The sequence below is a fragment of the Triturus cristatus genome, chromosome 2_2 (genome assembly GCF_964204655.1).
Source record: "Triturus cristatus chromosome 2_2, aTriCri1.1, whole genome shotgun sequence".
In the NCBI taxonomy this organism is placed as follows: Eukaryota; Metazoa; Chordata; class Amphibia; order Caudata; family Salamandridae; genus Triturus; species Triturus cristatus.
In genome coordinates this window covers 429,215,105-429,239,747 of record NC_140582.1, presented here as the reverse complement: position 1 = coordinate 429,239,747, position 24,643 = coordinate 429,215,105, and the positions used below count along the sequence as shown (strand labels likewise).

General features: G+C 44.5%; 1 protein-coding gene across 8 annotated transcripts in view; it reads left to right on the top strand.

Moving 5' to 3' along the window:
- Positions 1-24,643, top strand: part of ELF2 (E74 like ETS transcription factor 2) — a 593,917-nt gene that overhangs the window by 33,114 nt on the left and 536,160 nt on the right. For 4 of the 8 annotated variants that reach the window (XM_085641515.1, XM_085641512.1, XM_085641517.1 and 1 more), the window contains exon 2: positions 8,447-8,526. The exons of the other annotated variants lie outside the window; for them this stretch is intronic. The gene's annotated coding sequence lies outside the window, so the exon portion shown is untranslated. The remainder of the gene's footprint in view (positions 1-8,446; positions 8,527-24,643) is intronic. 8 annotated transcript variants of the gene reach the window in all.

The window sequence follows — 24,643 nt, the reverse complement described above, 5'->3', positions numbered from 1 at the left end:
CAGAATTATGGATTTCCCCACAGGTTCTCCTGACATTCAAAACATAACTTTAATAGACCGAAGGGGGAGAGTTGTTTTAAACGTTTATAATGTTTATGCCCGGGGAACCGTGGGCGGGAGAAAGTCTCCTATAATATCATTACTCGAGACTTTGTTAAACAACACCCCACATAAGTCTTGTACACTGGTTGCAGGTGACATGAACTGTACGTTCGAGCCTTTGGGTTCGGACGTCTCCCTCGACCAAGAAGAGGAGGACACTAGGTGGGGGATTCCGGCTCTGGAAATCCCACCGATCAAGAGGTGGTCAGAAGTGGCGCTTCAGTTATACTCCCTGAGCCTTGAATTCAATCTAAGGGCTGTTAATGGGAGGACACCCTCGGATAGGCTGGGTGCTCACACGTATAATAGGCCCGGACATACCTCTAGGTTAGATTATCTCTTAGTAGACGTGTGTCTTTGGCCCTATGTAAGGGACATGCAGGTGGTCCCCTCGGTTGAAAGCGACCATAACCCGCTTTCTTTAAGTATGGCTCAGTGGTGGCGTCACTCAAGTAAGGTCCCTATAAATCAAGTAGCAGCACCACCTGAGGTATCGGAAGTCTCCCCTTGTGGCAGGCGAATTAAATGGGCCAAACTGGTTTTATCAGAGGGGAAGGTAGAAGAAATAAAATCTCTCCTAAACCATACAGTACTAAACCTTGGAACATCGTCGGAAGGTGTGGGTAGAGTGAGTGGGCTCTTTGTCTCCCTGACTGATGCCTTGACTAATGTCTTTACCCTTCATCATAATAAATTGGGTAATAAACTCTCTAAAAAACCCCCTGAGGGTTGGTATTCCCAACCATGTAGGGTTCTTAAGGCTAAGTTAGTTGAGGCGATTAAAGCTAAGTCCCGTCTTGAGATACAGGAAGCAAGGAGGGCCTACAATAACTCTCTTAAACTAGCCAGGAGGGAGTGGGAAGATAAATATTGGGATGACCTGCTCCAGGCCAGCAAAAGTAGAGACCCAAGGGCATTTTGGAAACTTATAAGTGCACGGAAAAACCCCGATGCACTTATGAGACCCTGTAACATCCCGCCACAAAGCTGGGTAAAGCACTTTGGGTCTTTATACCTCCCTCCAGAAGGGGATTGTAATGCGGGGATGGCTCTTACGCATATAATTGAACCTCATGCCTACGACCTCTTTACTCCGCTAGAACTTGAGGGGGTTATAGGGTGGGTAGCCCCACGCAAGGCTGCGGGTCCCGATGGCCTCCCGGGAGACCTTATGAGGGCATACCCAGCTGAATGGGCACGGGTCATAGCAGCGCTACTTAACGACATCATGATGGGAGGGGCAGTACCTGAATCCTGGAAAGGGGCGGTGGTGGTCCCAGTTTATAAAAAAGGGTGCAGGGAAGCTCCAGGTAATTACCGACCCATAAGTCTGATCGACTCCACCCAAAAGATAGCAGGTAAAGCTATCCTCGGAAGGATCCTCCATTGGGTGGAGGAGAATAAAATTCTTTCAGACTTTCAGGCAGGTTTTCGGGTCGGAATGGGGACAATTGAGCAGGTGTTTAGGCTGATATTACTGGGGTGGAAGGTGGTGGAACTGGGCAAGGGCAGCCTTTATTTGGCCTTTATAGACCTGAAGACTGCCTTTGACCTAGTCCCCCGAGAAGATCTTTGGAGGGTACTTCTCGAGCTGGGCTTACCCCCTTACATCTTGTCACTTCTTATCAACCTTCACGCCCATACCTTTGCCCAGGTCCGCTGGGGTAAAAACGGTGAACTTACTGAGAAGATTCCAGTCTCTAGGGGCGTAAGGCAGGGCTGCGTTTTGGCTCCAACCCTATTTTCACTTTATGTGAATGGGGTGGTAAAACATCTCCAGCAAGAACCAGCCGACGCCCCCTGTCTCGGTGGAGTCCGGATCCCCACCCTGCTATTTGCGGACGACACGCTCCTGATTTCGAAGACCCCTCAAGGTCTCCAGAAATTACTAACACGATTTCAGGAGTTCTGTGATGCAAGAGGATTAACAATAAACGTGGATAAAACAAAATATCTAGTCCTAAATCCTCCTAAGAAACTGGGCCGCCCCCCGACTCTAAATTCGACACCCCTAGAGAAAGTAGCCGAATTTGACTACCTGGGTATCCGGATTACGGATAGGATGTCCTGGGTTAGTCATATTGATAAAATGGTCCTCAGCCATAGGAGAGTGGGAGGTGCCCTTATGAGGGAGTTCAGGGCCTCTCCAAGAAGATCACTCACCCCAGTAGTTGACATTTACAAGGCTAAAGTAGTGTCATCAGCCTTGTATGGGGCAGAACTGTGGGGCCATTGCTGTTTGAAAGATCTAGAGACAGCGGAGAGTAAGTTATTGAAATCTCTTATCTCCGTTCCCCTGAGTACTCCATCCGTACCTGTCCGGTTGGACATGGGCTGCAAAAATATTAAAGACCAGGCCCAGCTTCGCCCGCTTTTGTTATGGACAAGAATCTGGAGGGGTGAAGAATTGAAATCTTATGCTGATGCCTTGGGAGAAATTATGAGTCTGGGGGGCTGGGCCAAAATAAAGTGGCTTAGAGATACCAAAAAGCTCTTGGAGAATGTCGGTCTAGGAGGCTGCTGGTCATCACGTTCAGCCCCTACAAAAGAAGTTGTCAAGGCGCATTATTGGAACTGGTGTGCGGAGCGGCTAAATACAACCTCCAACCACTGCAAGTCGACTGTCGCCTTTTTGCAAATTAAAGACACTGTGGCTTTTGAACCCTACCTGGACTTGATAACTCTCCCTTATTACCGAGCCCTTTATTTCAAATTCAGAGTTGGATGCCTCCCCCTAGGTGCATTGGTATCGAGTTGGTCACCTGTGCCCCGCATTTCTCCCAATTGTGCATGTTGCCCTAGCAAGGTTGAGACTATTGTACACGTTTTATTTGCTTGCCCGGATTATGCAAGGCCCAGGGGTGTCTGGTTGAAACCCCTCTGTCGCAATATGGGCACACGTAGTCACCTTGAGGCCCTGCGCATTTTAACGACGGACACTTTCCCCCTTTTTGTGTGTGGAATTGCGAAATTTTTAAAGTGGTCCTGGCTCATTCGCTGCAAGAGATTGTCAGTAGCTGTTTAATTCTTTTTTAGATAATTTATTATGGGAAATTTATGCCCTTTTTTATATTCTTATGTTTTTCATACTGGCTTCTTGTAACTGTGATTTTTATGTGTCTATTGTATTTTTTATGTGCTTACAAGATATCTTGCATATCGAATAAAAGCTTATGACTGATAAACAGTTCTTCCGGCAAGATATGCCAACCCATCTGTAAACTCAATCCCAGTTTGTACCTCTACATAATTGTATTTTTGCTATACCCTAGCTATGAGACCGCGTAATGTATTGCATTTAATTCTTTAATTTATTTTGATTCAAGACCTCCTTCAGTATCTCTTCTACTGTTTGGCATCGCCTTTGTGTTTCCATCTTAATGCAGCAAGTGTTTACATTGCAACGCCTTACACCATGTAATTCAGCGCCCATTTGCTTCATTCTCGATGCTGTTAACTTTTACATATAAGCGCTTGTACTCATGTTTTCCTACACTGCCCAGGAGTTTAACTCTCCTTCACGTGTAGTTCACACACACGTGCCCCCCCCCCTTTTTTCAAAATCTGTTAATTTGCTCCCACACGCATGCTCCCGTGTCAGCCCCAGCCTAATGTGATCAGGCATGTCCCGGGCCACCCCATGGCCGATAGATTCACACGCGTGATAGCGCACGCAGCTGCCTCCCCTTTTCGTAACCACGGCAACCACCTGTAATATATTCACCTTGCTCCCGGGCCCGTCCTCAGTCGCAGCACGGATTAACACGTGAACAGACCCCCCCTTGAGACTCCCATTGATTGGACCCTGTTGCCGATACCACGAGTAAGTAACCCTCTCTCTATACTTAGCCTTCCTCCTCCCCGGCGGCCGCCATGTCCGCCCTTCCTAATCACGCCCGCTTCCTTTCAGATTCATTTCCTGGCACTAGAAGTACACCGCTCCTTCCAAATAATACTGTTGATTCCGGACACAGCGGCTTTCAAGTAAGTCACCTTTACTCTGTCCCAGCCCCGTAGCCTCACAAGCGATACGCAGTACGTTTTTACACCTAATTCCCCTTCTCCCCAGGCCTCAACCCCCCGTGGCACTCATTGAACTGTTGGCCACTCCGATGACTCGCTAAACTTAACAATTGCACCGCAAGTGATCATCCATTCCGTATGCTAAGTAAGTGCCAAAAACCTCCTTCGCGCAACGCTAGGTCTCCGCTTCATAGAGTGCTTCAGTATACTAAACTATGTTAGTGCACTCTTAAATTATATCTATCCCCTGATTGGTTGATCATGTTCCGTAGCTTCGGAATAAGCTTAATGTGAATACTTCCATACAGTATTATATGTCAATTGGTATTGGAGTACACTGATTCACTCTTGATATGTTTATCCTCTCCCTTAGGCACTCTAAACGTGGCCCTTTTTTTTTTTGCATCATTTTCTGGAGAGCATTATGTACCATTCATTTACATGATTGTGATGCGCCATATATTTTGAAGGGTCATTATGAGTTACCTAATACTTTTTCCTATGAGTTACTTGTATTTATTGTATCCTTTATGTTTAGATTTCATATGCTCACATTTGTCCTGAAGATGAACTCAAATAACTGAGTTCGAAACGTCGTCGACCTTACGCAACCTGAACCCTTTACACTAATTTAAGAAAAAATGGTTCACAATTGTTGCCAATGCGATGTTCTCTTTTAAAGTTCACCCTCACCTGCACGTCACGCTTTTTGTCACTGAATATGTGAGCACTTGATTTCATCTATTGTATAATAAATAAGTGTCATAATTTGACCTTCTTGGCCCTTCTCTATATTAATTAATTTCTCTATATTAATTATCCCTCTCCCCTTTGAGTCTCTGTACCTATAAAAAATCACCTGCCCTCTCTAGGGCTTTTCGCTACCCTGGACCTTCATAGGCCATTAAGAACCATTGTATTCCCCTACATTGTATCACCCCAGGTTCACATATTGGGGTACCCTTGTTCCTTAAAAACACTCCAACCACTTCAGAGCACCGACAGACCCCTGTCCCCACCACGCCTTCAACCTGGGACAGGAGCAAATTTGCAGCACACTCCCAAACATCCTCAACTCATCCATCACTTCTGCCACCTTTCCTTATGCCTTGAAACACACAGAGATCAAATCCCTCCTGAAGAAACCCTCCACTGGCCCCCAGCAAACTCAAGAACTATCACCCCATCTCGCTGCTCCCCTTCCTGGCCAAGGTCTTGGAGAAAGCCAGCTCACAGACCACCTGGAAAGAAACAACCTACTCGACTCCACCCAGTGTGGCTTCTGCTCCAACCACAGCATGGAGACCGCCCTAACCGCTGCAACCGACTACATCAGAGCCATCCTCCACCGGGCCAAAACGGCAGCCCTGATCCTCCTTAACCACAGCGACCTTCGACACCCTATCCCACCACACCCTCCTCACCAGACCCCATCACATCGGCTTCAGAGAAAACTGTCTCAAGTGGATCACCTCTTTTCCTCACAGGACGTACACAGAAAATCCATCTACCACCTTACACCTCTGAACCCAAGAGCATCAGCTGCAGAGTGCCCCAAGGAGCCTCCCTCAGTCCCACCCTCTTCACCGCCTACTTGACTACATTGGCCGACATCGTCTGTTCCCGCGGACTCAACATCATCTCATAAGCTGACGATTCCCAAATCATCCTCTCTCCATGGAAGACACCGCCACCACCAGGCAACTTCCAGAATGCCATGACCAATTTCGCAGAATGGATGAGATCCATGGACAAGATGGAAGTGGTCATCTTCGGAAAGAACCCCTCCCATTGGATGACATGTGGTGGTCCAAAGCACTCTGACCCTCACTTACCCCCACAAACCACGTCTGCAACCTGAGCATCATCATGGACAGTGCCCTCTCCATGAATTGCCAGGTCAAAGTGGTAGCCTCCTCATTCTTCCACACCCTCCGCGTGCTCCGAAAACATTTCAGGTGGATCCCGCCAGCACCAGGAAAAGAGTGAATCAGGCCTTCATCACCAGCGACTCGACTATGGAAATGCACTCTACACCGGAACCACCTCCCATCTCCTCAAACGTCTACAGACCATATTGAATACCTCAGCCAAACCCATCCTCTTCCTCCCCCAAATGGACCATCATCACCGTCCACCTCAGAAACCTCCACTGGCTCCCCACCCAGAAGAAATGCCAATTCAGGCTTCTGATGCACACCTACAAGGCCCTCCACAACAATAGATATTCCTACATCAACCACCACTTGACTTTCCACCAGCCATCCAGACAACTCCGATCCGCCTCCCTCGCATATGTCCCTTGCAAAAGGCAGAGCCACAGTGGAGGTCGTTCTCCTGCCTACCTCCACGCCAAATCCTGGTACGACCTCCAACTCCACCTCCACCTCCACCTCCGAACCTCCCACTCTCTCAGACACTTCAGGAAGGGACTTGTGACCGGGCTCTTTGACTAACTCTAACTACCCCCAATGCCTGGATACACCCCAGGGTGATAAGCCGTGCTATACAAATACTGACAAGTTGATTAACACATAATAACTACACAACTACTGTAGAATAGAGAAAACCCAAATATAACCTCTTGCAAAGGCAAGACCTATTGGTTTTGCCAATGCTTGTTGTTATTGCACTACTTTGTTCAAATATGGAAGGCATATAATGGTTTGCTACTACTGCTGTTCCTTTTAGATATTTTTATAGCTACAAAGAATCTGATACTTTTGCGAAACACAATTTGGCCCTTTTTGGTGGTGTTCAGGACTTTAATAATCTTTGGGGCTTTATTTAAATTTGAAAATGTACAGCTTTATTACTGGTACTGTCGTGTAGTTCCTAGGAATCCCCAGGACCTGCACATTTTGTGGATGACCTAAGCTGAGGACTTGCTGTCCTAACCGTTTCCGGACAACCCCACAGGATATGTCGTTCGTTAGATCAGGTAGCACTACAGTGCCACTACCACCCCCTGTATCTTACAGTGGTGTAGGTAGTTTCTGGCAACCACTGAACATGACCACCCTGATTCCTCAGGGATCGTGGAATACAGTACGTTTCACTCAGACACTCGTGCTTGCTTTCTCTCACAAAATACACAGGTTGGCAATTAGGACGTTTCAATAAGAATTTATTGGTCCGGCAACAGCCTTGTGTAAAACATGTGCTGCGACAATCAGGAGACAATAGCATAAGAAAGAGATTGATAGTACCAATACAGTAAATAGTAGATACATTTCTACCCTAGTGCTAATAAGATGATCTGAAGCAGTTCAGATAAAAAGAATAGCACTTGCATGTTCCTAAAATGCACGCCCTAAGTAATTTGCCTAAATGTACCTAGCCAGACCTGTATGTGTAGCATGTATATGCGTGTATGTATGTATGTATGTAACCAAGAAACCTCTGGGGAAGCACCATCCCCCTCACCTGATGTTTGAGAACGAAGGACCCCGTCTCTGCTTCGAGGATGACACCCTGTAAGGGGTGTCAGACCGCTGCATGTCGAAGATTCAGCATGCAGGACCCCGTGTCCGCTTGGAAGGAATTCTCCTCTAATTTGCAGGGGGAAATAAGGGTCATATATACTAGAGTGGTCACTCCAGGGTCTCTTCTAGAATCAATATGTTTTGAAAACAATCATAAATGTTTTTCCAAACAAATGCGATCATGCACAGCTGGATGTTGGCCAAGGATGAAATAAGCGGTGACCCTTATACAGAATAATTATACCGTGCCTGAGCATATGTTTATGTACGTCAGGAACTGAGAGTCTGGTGTCGAAGAGACAGGAGTCAGCTACTAGGTAAAAGGTCACCTGTTTAGAATCGTTATTGTTGTGTGGATGGGTAATGGGGTGTCTACATGACGGGACTAGCCTAAAAGACATGAAAGTACCTTCACATCGTTGTTATATTAAATCTAATTTTAGATGAGTTTCCTTTACCACCTTTTTCAAAAAGCAGTTGTCGGTTAAAGCTAGCTGTCTCTTCAGCCTTTTTTGCTAATTACTTAATCTTTATTTAAATCAGCATAGTAAAGGGAATAAAATAAGAAAAGTCCTGAGGCTGAAATGTCAGCAGAGGCTCATATTATGTGCAATGATTGGAAGTGTATGACGTGAAGAATGGGTTAGGCTTTTTTTTTTTTTTTAAATAATGGGCAAACATTTTAAAGATCAGTCATTTGTAATCCCATTATCTTGCATTTTTATATCCAGCTTTCCAAATCCCCGTGCCTTAAGCTCAGTGTGATTGGCAAAGAATGAGCAGAGTAAGAGTATTTCAATTCATTTTCACCATCTAAAAGGATGTGTTCTATTTAGGCCCCCAACGAAGAAGCCATATTGCAACTTTTTCGGTAGACCACGTATTGTACAGCCTACACACAGAATTTCATTTTAAGGTAAGTTTCCCTACGGATTACCATTTTCCATGTTTGGTATAAGCTGTAAGGTTTGCCATGTTGTATTCTCTTTCTTGTTGTGGAAAGTCTTCTATGACCAATAAAGCGGCTCAGTAGTCATTCTAGAAGGCCTTTGACAACACTAGTGCATTTTGTTTTGGAAATGGACCATGAAGATGGAGGCAGGGCTTCCCCAACATACTCTGTAGATTACTATTTGAGGGTGTTCTAGGAACAACAGTGGTAGCAAATGTGAATGTTCTTTATGTTAACTTGGGCTGGTCTTGAATAACTATGAGATGTGTTTGACAGGAGCCTTACTGTTCCATTCTGTAGTTTGTGTAAAAATCAGCATTAATATATAGCAACCCATCATCTGTATTTATCATCTTTATTTTAATCATAATCGGGCAGATGCAAACATTTCTTGTATTTTCAGGTGAATGGTGTGCAACAAATAATGGCCTTAAAATAACGAATATCGGGTAGGATACTATTTTGGCAGGCACAAAGTTGTCTACATTTTAGGTAATCAATTTAGTGAGTACAGTATTTAAACAAATCTCAAACTGGTTATGATATAACTTACAGAATGTTTTGAGAGCAACAAAATATAAGCATGAGGTGAAAGATTCCTGGGAGAAATTCTCATTCTTCCGTACAAGAGGCCATAGTGAAACTAGTTGTCTTCTGGAGGATTTACTCTAGTGCATTTAGAAACCACCTCCTCACAGCTCTGTCTTTTGCTTGTCTTTAGATAATGGCCTTCTTAGGAAGGCTGATTTCAATATTTTCAGCTTTGTTTTCATATAGTACCAACATAGGTTGCCATCTGCCGGAGTTACTGTATGGACTATGGTCTCTTTGCTAGTTAATGTATTAAGTAGGTAATATTACTGCACAGTTAACTAAGCAGACCACCTTAATATGCAGCCCTCTGCATCATTTAGCTCCGATGGGGATTCATAATACTGTTGAGTGGGTGACACATTTTACTTCCTTAGGCCTGCTCTGGAATCCCAGACAATTCGTTTTCTAACTTAAATGTATTTGATGCCCTATCGCCTTGATTATATTACTGGTCAGTAATTGAAGATATTTAATCCTCGTTGTGACAGAGCACCTGTATGCCTGTTGCTTAAAGTTTAGTTCTGGTTCCACACGCTACACAAATTAACCATTTTCTTCAACTTCAAATCTGCTGGGCAAGCTTCCCAGTATCCTTTACCCTAACTCATCAATTTCACTGTTTGCAAGGGCATTCTTTGGTGTAAAAGGAGGCAATCAGTCAAGCAAGCCTATGAAGTTGTGCAACAAGGATATTTGTCTGCCTATCGAACAAGGCTAATATTAAATTGTACATGTTGTTGAAAAACTTTATTTGGGTTATGTTGTACACACATTAATCAATATCTTTATGGTGAAGTGTCTTTGACTACTTCTGTTAGAGAGCAAGGTTTAAGTGATAGAATGTAGTTTGAAGTTAAAGTATCTGCATACTCTAGCGACTACAAATGTAAATCATGGGCAACACAGTTAGTTTCTGAAGCTGTGAAAAGATCAAGGGGCATATTCTCCAATGCTAGCTGCTCGGTCCATGTCTTTATACTTTGTTTGTGGACCATTATTGACCCTCCTCCTCATATGTAATCATATACACATATTTGAGAAAAAATGCTGGGTTTAAATTGTTTTTATTTTGTGTAGAAGGGGCACCTTTTTGTTGTATTGTGTTCCAAGTTGGTAACTTACGTTATTTTACGTGCAATCAGAGGAATACTGTTGCATAGTGCAGTTATAAAGTCCTATTTTTATCACTTTTGGAGATAATTGACTAAGCTTATCTGAATTCCTTTAGGCTTTGAAGGTGTGTTGATGGGCAAGCAAGAAAGTTTAGTTTGGTGCACAGCATTTTCATAATACCTGTATGGTCTACCTCGAAAAGGAGGAGTTTTGTGCCTTTGAAGTTAAAAGTAGTATTTTGAAAGACTGAATAATACTCTGGAGGTCAGGTTAGAAAGCCAGATCATTCTGGCAGCAGTCAAATAATTCACAGATTTTGGTACTATTGTTTAGTCTTCAAATATGCATTTTTAGGTCTCGCTGGCGTTGCAGCGCAAAGCGCTGCTGCCAACGAGAACTATTGTTGCCGTGATGCCTCTCAAGGGGGACAGACCGGGGCACGCGCAGCGATCGGGGCCTGTGGACGCGCTTCTGAAACGCGCTTGCGCAGACGCGCACACAGAGACACACGCGTGCGCACACACCCCGCCGCTGCCGACCAAGCCCCCCCCCCCCCCCCCCCCCTCACCGCAACCTCCGATCGGCTGTTTTATCAAATTGTCCTTTTGTCACTTTTAAGATTTCTTCCATCAGCTGTTTCCCCGTCAAACGACTGCGTTAACAGGGCACGCGTAACAAAATTATTTGCGGACTAATAGCACTCTCTCAGGCAAAGTCTGTGCCTACGGCGCATGCGCACGACTTTGTTACATGCACCTCGGTTCCCGTGATCAATTACAGTAATGCCGCTTGGATCTCGGTACTCACGGAGAATCTCCCTGTTTGGCCCGCTCATCTTCCACTCGCGATCACTGTCGCCACGATCGGGGCACGCTACCCTAGATAGGGCACACCACTGCTGCCTGCTTCGCTGTCAATACTCCCACGAAGAACCAACTACTCCATCCCGCTCGCCATTTGTACACACCCCGCCCACACTGCACATTCATTGGTCGGATGAAAACCAGTGGACGCATTTTCGGCTGTTCTATTGGACATGGCCTTTGACAAGCAAATCTTTACTGCCAATCAAAGCGATAACCTCATTGCACACGGAAAAACAAGCAAACTACATCCTTATTGGTAGTGCAGCAAAAAAAATCGCATGCGCATTCCCCAAATAGTGTCCTTTTGGCTCACTACCGCAGTGATTAGTCACAAGCAGCCACGAGCTGTGAGATGTCATTAGTGAGGGCTAATGACGTACACGGAAGCAGATGGATCCTCTCGTAGCAGCAGTCGCGTTAAGAACAGAAAGCACACCGGCTAGGAAAGGTGACATTCCAAATGCGGAAATTGGTAAATAATAGAACACGAGGGTGCAATTTTGATGTCTCCCCGATCTGCTCCTTTCAAACCTCCAAGGTAAACGTTCCATTTAGCCAGTATGGTTTTACCTTTAGACTCCTCACGGTTGCTCCCATTTTCGTGTATTCTAGTTCCATTTATGTAGCGCTTACTACCCTTTATGCGACGTTAAAGCATTTGCTTTTCTTCATTTCCTTATATTTCCTGCTGTCGTTACTATCTTGTTTTAAACTCTGGCCGAGATTAACAAGTAAATGGCCTGTTCTATCTACAGCTCCCCATCCTACGTCTCTGTTCACAGTATTGACGCGTCCAAAGTGCGCAGATTTAAATTATTTTGAAATGCAGAATTATACTTTCCGCACTGCACTGTAGCTGAATTAATGAAGCGCGTCATGTCCCTGGCAAGCTACGAAGCGCTTTAGGTGAAGGGTATTAATAAAACAGTGTTGGTTTATTGTATGGCTTATGAGGGACGTGTTTCAGTGTTGACTAAAGTCTTTTAGGGGTTAACACACAAAACTGTATTCACATAAACAGCCTTAACAGAACCAGGAAGTTGCTGAGAGGAAGTACTTTTCACATTCCAACATGTTCCTGGCGTGCTCCTCTCCTCAATGAAGCTCACCGTGACGTAACCCGGGTCTCTATACTTACTGAGTTGCATCTGTGACCTGCATGTTTAAAGGGCTGCCAGCGCATCCAGAGGGTGGTTATTTAGTAATGTGGCTGGAATGTGTTTATGCTCTGAGGGAGCGGAACTCTGAAGCAGCTGGTGGTTTTTAAACTATACCGCCGGAACGCTGACACAGAAAAATATACTTTATTGCCAAATTAGGACCGCCTGTGCCAGTGCCCGTCTACCCTACTGCCTCCGGTAGGCCCAGTTACAGCATGCCCCGCATTGTCCCAAGGGCTAGCCACACAGGCGCAGGGGTTGAATTAGTGTCTTGTTTGTGCCCTATGCTTTATAGTCTTGCTCGAGGTATTACTTATACAGCAGAGAAGTAGAATGGCCATAGGGACGGAGGTACCGCTCTCTGCAGAGCTTACCGTAAACAGGCCTCAGGCACAGAGGGTGGGAGAGGGTCACACAGACCTGGCAATAATACAACTCAAACAAGCTAAGGGCGAGAAAGGGGGCAGTGTGCACAGCTTACAGGCACACCGCTTATACAAGGAGGTGAGAGGGCGACCCCTGCATACCTTACAGGCACACAACTTAGACAAAAGGAGGTGAGAGGGCGACCCCTGCAGAGCTTACAGGAGCACAGCTTACACAGACAAGCATTTGCAATGCAATAGGTCTCGCATTTACGCAAGTTTGAGCTATTGACATTATAAATGACAATGCCTTTTACTTTTGTTTTCATTTTTAAAACATAAATAAAAGGCATTGTCATTTACAATGCCAATAGCTTAAACTCGCATAAATGCGAGACCTATTGCACTGAAAATGCTTGTTGCTTTCCTTGCGAGTCATCTGTAATTGAGTAATCTATTGACCTGTTTCACAGGCTGTACAGAGAACCTGAAGTCTGTTTAGCAAGTGTTGTTACCTTACTGCCTTGTAGACAGAAAGAAGCTTGGTTCCAACCAACACCTGGAAAATGCACTGTGTAACTCCCATTAGGAGGTAACCATTGTGAAGATGTTTGTGTGCTGCCATGATGGAATATAACCAGCCACTTAAAACTACAAAAAAAAATATGTTCCGTGTTAAAATATATCATTAGTTCCCTTGAAGGTTCAGGTACAAATTTCTAAAGGTTTTAGTGGGTTTTCACTTATCAAACCACTTACTTGATAGAGGCATGTTTTCTTTTCAAACATTTATTATCCAGAAGTACTTGTACCTTACTTTATAGCATCTGGCTGTACAGGTGGGAAGTTTAGGAAGAGACAAACCAGTTCTGGGAAGGTAAGGGCCATCAAAGATGGGAAAGAGGCCCCTTAGAAGTCTTGTAGTCTCATGCTACTAATAAGATAGGTCTCAGGGGATATGATATCCCAATGTGTAATGAAAACAACCTGGCTGCCTCACATGGAGAACAGAAATGAAATATCTTGAAGTTGGTCCATGATGCTCAAGTCCAAATTAGAAAAGAGTTAAATTGAGTGGAAAGTCTAAATAGAGTCCCAAGTAGAGTGATGCAGTCTCATCCCAGACTGTAGCTATGTTTGTTAGCATCGTTTTTCATCTAGATTTGGAATCTGAAAAGCAAGTTGCTTTCGTATCTCTCCACCATTCATACACTCATTTCTCCTCGGCCTTTGTGCTGATAGTAAGAGATCTGTATCTAACTTCAAACCTAAATGGCCGGGAACTCAACTGAGGTCTGAGCATTCATTTTCTCCATCATTTTGTGTAGTTCCAGCATCTTCTCTCCTCACAGATGTCACTGGAAGAGGTGTGGCGCAGCGGCCAGGGTGCCTGACTACGGACCTCGGGGTCATGGTTCGATCCCCAGTGCTGGCGGCAGGTTAGCCCAGCACCATGTGACTCTGGGCAATAGCTCGCTTAATCTTCCTGACGGCACCCAGCACCAGGACACCTCTCCGGAGGTAGCTGTGCGCTTTACAAATCCTGGTATTTCATTTCATTTCACTGGTACAGAAATAAAATAATTTTGCGACTATGATATTGGAGCTGCTTGTTTTCACATTCGCCACTGTGATGGATTAGTGACATTTCAAATTTGGCAAGTAAAAAAAATTGCATTAATTGCACTGATTGTTTTCAAGTTAGTAGTCTCTTTTACTGCAGAGTGAGGAAAAAGGACTTGGATTGTGTGAACATAACTTAGTATTTCCTATTTTTTTCTCTGTTACACTACAGTGCCCAGAGCAGCATTATAAGTAATTTAATAGGGTGATGCATGAGTGTGGATTGTCACTATACTTCGTTATCTTAACAGACATTTGTGGGCTGCACTGTCAGGAACTACATGAAGACGAGCTATTTAAAATCTTACTAACAGCAAACGGTACATCAATGGAAAGTGAGGAGAGTCGATATAATATTAGTTACAAGAACACAAAATATAGTATTCTCTACAGTAAGAAACATAATGTTTATATCCCTGAATTCCTAGGGGACAGCTTTAGTGGAAAATCCATATACAAGAATATTCATACTGCTCTGCTACCAGAGCAGGAGTCAGTGGCCATACAGAATGCGATCCTGAATAATGATGTAGGCAAGAAGCGAATCGGATTAACTATTCTTGAACCCATCACAAGTCCTGGTTTGTGCAGTTCAAGGAGGATCCAGCCAGTATGAGTAAAGGCTTAAAGGATTTGACTACCCACCTAAAGAGAGTAAAGGATATGGAGGGCACACAATTTACTTGACATGAGTCTGCTTTCAGTATTGATATTCAACTGACTGGCAAAGAGGGAAACGCTGCCATGATACTGAGTGCAAGAGAGCAGAAGCTAATTTGTTCAACCTCTCCAATTTATTTCCCTTTCTTTTAAGGGGTTATTAAAGGGAATTGATGTGGCTCTCTTTGTTGTCTGAACCTTTTTACAGCTATTTCCTGACTTTGTATCTTGCTTAGAGTGGGGCGCAGTAAACAAACCTATGCACTGTTAATTACTCCTGAATTAATAGCCCTTTCCTTCTCGTATTATTCCCAACTTCCTTCTTCACAAATTGTTTTTGACTCTTTGGAAACCATAAATGTAAACCCACAAAATCCTCCTTTCTCAGGGAGATTAACGTAAATAAATATTTTCCCTACAACTAGTCCTAAAGGGTATTGAGATTCTGTGACTGTCATTTAACACGAGGCAACCTGTTTCTTTAAACTTACTTGAGATGTGGATCAGGAGTAGCTACAGACCTGTCCAACCTCTCATTAAACTAGATAAAAACGTATATACCCTACACTAGTGCAATATATTGTATGTAACATTTTTGGGATTATGTACTCCAATCCTATGCTGTCTTAAATGTTTTATTTTTAGTATTTGAATTTCAAAGCAGGCTGCGTTATTTATATTTTGTATTTTATTCCACTTATGGTATTCATGCAACACATTTGTATCTAATTGCGATTGAAAATATCGTAAGAGTAGAGATTATGCTATAGTTTATGAAGTTAATAAACTGTTCAACTTCAAATCGACACATGAACAGTGTTGAGGTATGGTATGTTTGGGTTGTATCTTGGGATTGAAAGATGCCCTTAGAGCAGGCTAGTGAGTTATTGGTATTGGAGTTTCTGTGGTTTCCAGAGAACTACCATAGAATGAGTAGTTTAAGTTCAATTATATTTTGTATCTTAAGACTAGAGAAATGATTTCTCTTCTTTGAATGTAGGTGTGAATGAATCGTATAAATCCGTTCATTAAGTTTGCAGGGCTCAAAAAATCCAATTGCACGCTCGCTATGGCGAGCCAGATTTATTCAGGACAAACTATTTTTAGGGCCTACTCGCCCCTTCTGGCGAGTAGGAAGACAAACTGACTTTTGACCTCTGTCTCTGAAAGCAGAGCAAATGTGATAAGAAAACAAGTTTTAAAGGCGTTTTTGTATTGCTCACAAAGTGAATGAGCAATAAAGATGCCTTTAAATTCTTGTTATCTTGTCACGTTTGCTCGGTTTTCGGACACAGAGGTCAAGTACGTTAGTTAGGTCGAGGAGATTTTCTATCTTACCAGACCTGCAGGTCTAGTCACGCTGGTGCCGTGACGGAGCTCAGCTTTCCGTTATTTGGGAGTCTGTCTTCCGCCAGCGGGAGGACCTGCTAGAGGGTAATCTAGTGCGGGTTGTGATGGCAGTGAGGTCTCAGATGTCCTACTGGAGCACTCTACTTTAGCCACCATGAGCCGTATAGCGCTTCTGAAGATGGTGGTGCTACCCCGGCTACTTTACCACTTTACAAATCTGCCAATCTATGTCAGACCCTACTTTTTCAGCATGCTAGAACAAGACCTAAGGCAATTTATATGGCACCGGACATGCAATTTAACTTTTTTTTTTTTTAGAGTTTTATATAGCGCGAATTTGACCCGAATCGGGTATCCGAGCGCTTTACATAGCACCAGTTACATTACATGAGGACACACATTCATTTTGGTTAGGCACAGGGAGATTAAGTGATTTGCCCAGAATCACAGGATGTTCAGCGTCATTGCCGAGACTCTAACCCAGTTCCCCAGGTTCAAGGTCGACCCCCCCAGTCGTTAGGCCAACTCCTTTCCCCCGCAATATAGTAGCATTAAGGAAACTGTACCTCCCTATCGATCACGGCTGATTGGCAGTTCCCAACATGGAGCACTATAATCTGGCATCACAACTACAGTGGGTGGCCCGCTGGCTGTGTGGCCATCAGTTAGGAGACCCGGCCACGTTACAGCCTGAATGCACGCAGTCTTAAATAATAGCCTTGTTTTACCCGGGTAGAAGAGACGCAGTCCCGACGCAGCTGTTGACCTCGGTTGCTTATAGATGTTTACGCTGCACCCTAAAACTTACGAAGAAAGTCGAGCCATATGCCCACTCACTGCCCATATCTGGCACACCAGCCCGTCGCCACACAATCCCAGCGGCAGAACTAGACCCTTTGGGAGGCAGCAGGTATACTGACCCTAGGGGAACTTTGTAGTGACCAGCAACTAATACCATTCCTCGCTCTGGCTGAGAACAGTGGACTGCCACAAGGCCAATTACTCTTGCATGCCACACTGACACGGGCGCTGCGAACACTGTGGGGTGACATAACTCAAGACCCCGAAATACATCTTACCATTCAATACCTGCACGAGCTGGGCACAGTTAGGCATCTGACTAAATGGTTGGCTGCATCCCTGCACACACACACGGCGCAACAACTGACACCCCTAAGCCAGCATCCAGACACAGACCTGCAGAGGCAATGCACTGATCGGGAATGGACAACCATACAAGAGGGGCCCACCCATATTCCTAAAAATGCCCAGTTCCGCCTAATACAGTATTATATAACACAGAGGGCATACATAACGCCGGCGAAGATCAATAGATACTTTAACTATATAGAAACTAAGTGCCCTAGATTGCAGTATTGGATGCAAACCTGTTACACATGCACAGTCCTCTCCTCTCATTGGAGTTCGGGAACGACGCACTTGTCCAAGTGTACGGGTCGCACAGTTGCGTGCTCCTGGGACACTTGTCTGCTAGGCCTATACCGTAGAACAAATAAACACATGGTCGCGTCCCGATTTATAGACCTGTAGCAAAGCGCTTAATCACCAGGCACTGGAAATACACCAGACTTGCCAAGTGTCAAAGTCTGGCTACAATCGCTGACCTGCTGGCCGCAGGCAGAAAGTGTGGCACTGCGGTGGGAGGACACACTGGGCCTGAGGGTGCTCCTGCGGGCGGGGGCACGGGATGCGCCCCTATTACAGCTTCATAATCCAGGGCAAAATGACCCGGTGCCATCCGTATCTCCTCTACATGGCACTCCCATCTAGTCGTGCCGGGGGACTTACGTGGGACACACTGAGCGCCATAGGGATTCCCGCAGGGCGGAGGACTGCGTCATCCCAACTAGAATAGCATCCCACGTACATGTCCAGGACATAGCAGCCCAGATCGTCTTATAGCGTCAAGAGTCATACAAACTGCAATAAACTCAATAAAGAAATTAAAAAAAAAAAAAAAACTAGACCTGCAGCAGGTCTAGTAAATTTTTTGGGATTTTTCGGCTCCTGCATAGCTGTATTCAGAGGGGCCCAGAGAGGCACCATCTCTTCAGGGTTCAGCATTGGAGGCGGAGTATGGACCATTGCTCTGTTATGGAGAAGGAAATTTGTAAGGCCAGGGGTTGTCTCAGGAAATATGATAACATATGGGGGATATGGTCTGAACATTACCAAACGCTAGAGCTCTGTTTTATACATTGGCCCTTTTTTGCCTTGCCTTTGCAGGTATTAACACATGCTGCCTCCGCACCCCTTTCCTTTCCTCCCTCTGGCACAGTCATGCTCGCCCCTCCCGAAGTATTGGTGCACATTAGGTTCAGAATGCACTGCATAGCTCTAACTAAGAAGCATCATACACTTCAGTTAATCCCCTTATGGGTATTCTTTTCCGCTCGTTTAGTACCAAGGTTGATCACACAGTGATCCTCTGTCAGTGATTTTGTCTTGCGCCGTTGTTATTGTTAAAAATCAATGTTTTGGGGGCAAAATAATTAAGCTTTCATGGAATGTAGTGTTTTTAGTGCAGAATTGGAGCATGTGTGTTTCATCTTCTGGACTTTCCTATTGGAAAGGAGACGGAGGGCTGCTTAGTATGTGACTTTCTCTAAGAGCTGATAACTTTGCAATACTCTCACCCATTCTCTTGGTGTGCTTTAATTTCATTTTAATTATAGAGCTCTCTTGTCCAAGGTGCTGTATGTATGAGACCAAACACTTAGTCATAATCATAGATGACCAACTATCTATGCGGGACCATCTTGCCTCCATATGCAGAACCTGCTCTGGAACCTGCTTTGGTACCATGCGTCTCCTCAAGAAAATCCCTCGGTGGCTTCCGCTGAGCTCACTTCAAACTCTCATTCAGGCCCTAGTCATTAGTTGCTTAGACTTTGACAATGCCCTGTTCCTTGCCTCACATGAGTATCGCCTATCAAAACTGCAAGTGGTCCAAAACACTGCTGCCCGTATAGTAAACAACCTTCCGTGAAGTACTGCTTCAGCCCCTACACTCGGAGCCCTACACTGTATACACATCTGCAAAAAAGCTCGGATCAAATGCTTTGCCTAGCTAACAAAGCCTTGTCAGGCTCTGGCCCAAAGTACCTTCAGAATAGACTCATTCCTTATGTCACAAACAGAAAGCTCTGATCAAGCAATCAGTTGCTGCTATGTCCGCTGCGCATTCACATTGTCTAAAATAATAGAGCAATTGGTTAGCCCTTCACAGCATGGGTTTATTCCGGGAAAAGGAACTGCACAACACGTCCGCAAGGTAATTACATTATTTGATGCCGCGGAAGTCTCAGGAGAACCTATGGCGGCCATGTTTTTAGATGCAGAAAAGGCATTTGACCGAGTCTCCTGGGACTTCCTTTGGGCTGCTTTATCATGGTCTGGTGTCGGCGTCGGATTCATAAGGGCAATACAGGCACTTTATCGGTCACCTACAGCCCAGCTTAGAATTAATGGAGGGCACACATTGCCAGTGCAGATCAAACGAGGTACCCCTCAGGGGTGTCCATGCTCACCGTTGTTGTTCGCGGTCTATTTTGACCCGCTGATCCGTAGGCTGGAATTTAAATGATCAAATTGTTCCGATTAGTATCCAGGGCCAATCGTGTAAATCCTTAGTCTATGCGGACGATGTAGCGATTGTGACTCCCTCCCCTTCTAGAGCTATTATGGAAGTAGAAACGGAAGCCGAGTTATTTGGTCGGATCTCGGGATATGCTCTAAACGGCCCCAAAACACAGATAATAAAAAACAACCAGGCGATTTGTAATGATGTGCGGGTAGGGAAATCGGCGGTGTATCTCGGGATTAGCATCTCGGCAGACTTAGATAAAATTGTAGAGCAAAATATAGAGCCTATAATAGCGAAATGTAAGTTAGATCTTGATAGGATTCACAATCTACATCTGTCCCTGGTCGGACGTTCTAACGTGATTAAAATGGTAATTTTGCCTAAATTTCTCTATTTATTTAGGACAATTCCACTGCTATTCGAAGGTAAATGGTTTGTGGCAATTGAACGTTTGATCAACAGATTTATATGGGCACAGGGAAAAACTAGGAGAGCCCTCCCGTTTTTTAACTCTCCCTAGGGATAGGGGTGGATGGGCAGTTCCGGATTTTAAGCTATATTACTGGGCTGCAGCTATTCAGTATATGAGAGGACTTATGGGTGGAGACACCTTAGATATCCAGGTTAAGGAAGCATCAATTGATATATATGCTATACTGATAGGTGAAGATGCTGGGAACTGCTTCCTGAAATATACAGATCCTGGATATTACAAAAGAACACGGTTTAAGACACTTATAGCAGGATTTAAAATTTGGGCAGCACTCTGTAAAAAATTGGGACTGGGTAGATTTAATGCCTACACACGGATCGGAGGGAATGATTCTCTTCCAGTAGAAATATTCGCAGATGGAGTTATTGGTGATTGGGGACGGCTGGGGATACGAAAACTGGGGGATTTTATGGGAACTCAAGGGGTGTAACAGTTCACCGAAATTCAAGAGAGGTATGGTATCCCTAGGAATAATTTCTTCAAGTTTTTGCAAGTCCGAAGCTTTGTGATGAATAAGAAGGGTGGATCTGCCGGCTTTAGTAGAAACAGGGTAATGGATGTGATTGAGCGTGGGGCAGAATGCTCTATTAAGAAAATTTATGCTGAGCTATCTTTATTAAAAGGTGATGATCTGGGAAAATATGGAAGGAAATGGGCAGATAAACTTCAGGTCGATCAGGACTGCTTCCAGGACTCCCTTGAACTCGGAGGGACTATACTTTGCTCAGCTACATTACAGGCCCAACATTACAAGACAATCTATTCATTATACCACACACCCGACAGGATCGCTCAATGGGGGGGAACAACAGGAATTACGTGTCCCCGGTGCGATAGCAGCGAGGCTGATATTGTCCATATGTTCGCGCTATGCCCACAGCTTAATGCACTGATTAAATCTATCGAATCTTTTCTAGATGCAAACCTAGGAATAAATATTACTCTTACGCCAGTATGGATTCTCCTTGGGGTAGGAGGTGGAAACGAGCAGGCAGGTTCGTCTTACTTTGTTTGTGGCTATGTCAGTTTTAAGAATATGTGTCGCATCAGCATGGTTGGATAAGTCAGCTCCAACATTTCATCAATGGATAGCTAGATTATTGTCAGCATATAATTTGGAAAAAGGGATATATGATAGGAAGGGGAAGAAGGGTAGAATGTTAGGTAAGCGTATTTGGGAACCTATTAGAAGCTGGAAGGAGCAGGCTTCTAATTAAGGAGAATGTTTCTATATGTTTCTGTATGATAATTTTCTTTATTGAAAATCTTTTTAGGATAATGTATAGTATTCCTGTCTTTGGTTTCTGTGATTAATGTTCCTTCTGGATATGGGGGTAGTGCTCTGTGCAAAATATATTCTGATTTTGTGGATAAACAGAAAAATTAATTAATAAAAATATTTAAAAAAAAAAAAGTAAACAACCTTCCGTGAAGTACTGCTTCAGCCCCTACACTCGGAGCCCTACACTGTATACACATCTGCAAAAAAGCTCGGATCAAATGCTTTGCCTAGCTAACAAAGCCTTGTCAGGCTCTGGCCCAAAGTACCTTCAGAATAGACTCATTCCTTATGTCACAAACAGAAAGCTCTGATCAAGCATTCAGTTGCTGCTATGTCCGCTGCGCATTCACACCGCTAAACATGGAGGCAGAGCCTTTTCCCATCTTGGCCCACTTCATTGGAACAAACTTCCTTTGGTCATCTGTGTGTCCAAGTCCACCGGAATTTTTAAAAAATCTTAAAACCTGGCTGTTTTAACGCCGCTCTATCCACTGCCTGCCTCTTTTTCAAGCACCGAGATGACCTACCAGGAGCGATTCGTTCTCTATATCACGATTCAAATAACATAGTACATACTATAGGAAATCGGTTACATGAATAAAAGGAACGCTTTGTTTAAAATCCAACATCTGAGGTGCAATTGTAGATAGTGGATATGATTAAGCGTATAAGAATAAACTGTTCGACCTGGCATCTTTTGGCGTGATTTCCCAGGTCTTTTTTTCCTCTGCCTTCCTGTTTTTGACTGTGTGCTGTAGTTAGTTTTTGCTGACCTTAGGACTCTAGGCACTTTACCCCTGCTGACCTGTGCTAAAGTGCAAGCGCTCCCTGTCTAAAATATAATGATATTTAGTTTCTTCATGATTGGCCTATTTGATTTACTAGTAGGTCCCTAGTACAGCGCACCAGGTGGGGAAACATCTGGAACAACGAGGCAAGAGCCACGAGTTCCAGAAGCCCGCAAGCTACACAACGACTTGCCCGAACAATGACTTTGCCTTAACCACGCATGTACATGGTTGGGGTTAAGCCGGTCTAGTGTTCGGGTTGGGCGGGGAGAGAGGAGTGCCGGAATGCAAACAGGACAGGTAAGAGGGGTTCGGAGTAGTTTTTAGTGGGTGGGGGGTTTCAGGGTAGTTTTTTTGGGGTGGGGGTTTGGGGTTGTTTTTAGGAGGTGGGGGTTCGAGGTAGTTTCTAGGAGGTTGGGGTGTATTTAGGGCTCAGGGGGAGAGGGAGGGGGTGGTAACCTTAGCCACGGATAGGCGTTTACAATGCATGCCTTTACCATGAATATTATTGGTAAAGGAATGCGTGGTAAAGCAATTCGTGGTTAAGATGCGGTCGTTGTGGAGACCGCGTTGTAAAGGTAGGCGGGGTAGAGCAAGTTATTGCGTCATAAGCGGTGATTTGGGAGTTAATGAGATACGTATTCAGTGATCCGGGGAAGACTAGTTGATCGTAGTTTAGGGAGGCGACTAGTTTGGCTCTCAGGAATTTTAATATAGGTTTTGCAGTTGGGCTGTGTAACTGTTGGCTTGGGCGTTTCAGACTATGGATGATCCCGGCTCCCTTGCTTCTAAGATATTTTAAATGGGCCCCTGGTTTGACCCCCATCAGAGAGCCAGACACCTAGCTAATTATAGCTTATGCATGATCAAGTTGCTGAGTTGCCAGTGGCTGTTTTCTTTCGTGGATATTTCCCAAAGATGACTATCTTGGTCTTCCCCTGGTTCACCAAAAGTTTGTTGTTTTGGTTGTACCTATGGAGTGCATTGAGGGCTCTATGTAAGCCAATTTGTGAATGATCCATTATTACAATGTCATCTACATACTGGAGGATTTGGAGTTGCACTTCCTCCATTCTCAGTGTTATTAGGCTGGCACCTTCCAGAGCTTTACCCAGATCTGCTGTATAGAGGTTGAAAAGAAGAGGAGCGAGCATGCAGCCTTGTTTGATGCCTTTATTGGTTGGCACTTTGGCTGTTTCAGTTGTTGGGCTAGTTTTTATTCTGTCTCGCGTCCCCTGGTGTAATGTAATTATAGCCTAGAATAGCTGTTGGGGGATCCCCCCAGGTGACAAGTTTCTTCCACACGATTCCTCTGGACACTCTTCAAAAGCTGCGCTGTATTCTACGAAACAGCAAAATAATGGTGGATACTTCGGCTGTGTGGCGCAGCTTGACAGGTGTCCAATGCTAGAATGTTATCCATGGTAGAGCTTTCAGGCCTGAAACCGGATTGGGAAAGGGGGAGAATGCAGTTGTCTGTTGCCCAGGCTTCTGGTTCTTCCATTAATATTTGGGCGTACCCTTTTGCTTCAGGATCTAATAAAGCAATAAGCAGAGAGTTTTCCGGTTTTGTGCGATCTCTTTTTACGAATTGGAAAGAGTATTGATCCTCTCCATGACGGTGGAATTATTGAAGTGGCATAGGCGCAATTGAAAAGTGGTGTAAGCTGTCCTGACCAATAAGCTTGTGATGATTTGAATACCATGGCTGAGACCCCGTTAAGCCCTGGTGTTCCGTTGTTCCTCATTTTTAGGTCGAGCTTGGGCAGCACATGCGCTACTCTGCGGCATGCTGTATTGGAGTATGCAATAGAAGCCCCACCCACTCTCCACCCATATTTGTCATTGGCTTGTGAAATTTCCCTTCGTAAATGCTGGTTTCTGTTTTGTTAAAAGGCTTGTTAGTCCCTCCTTAGTACCGCCTTGTCTTCATTTGTAACCTCCCATGAGAACTAGCCATTTTACTTCGGTTGTTACATGGTGCATCTTTTTTATTCTGTAAGCACTATTTTCTTTAATACGTTTTTCCTACTGCGGGCACAACATGCTGCGCGCCATGCGTGCTCTCACTTTCTGAGTGGCCCCAGGCAATGGAGGCCGCTTCTTTGAATAGGGCTCGCGTTAACAAGAGTTTGAGCTATTGGCATTGTACATAATAATGCCTTTTATTTATGTTTTAA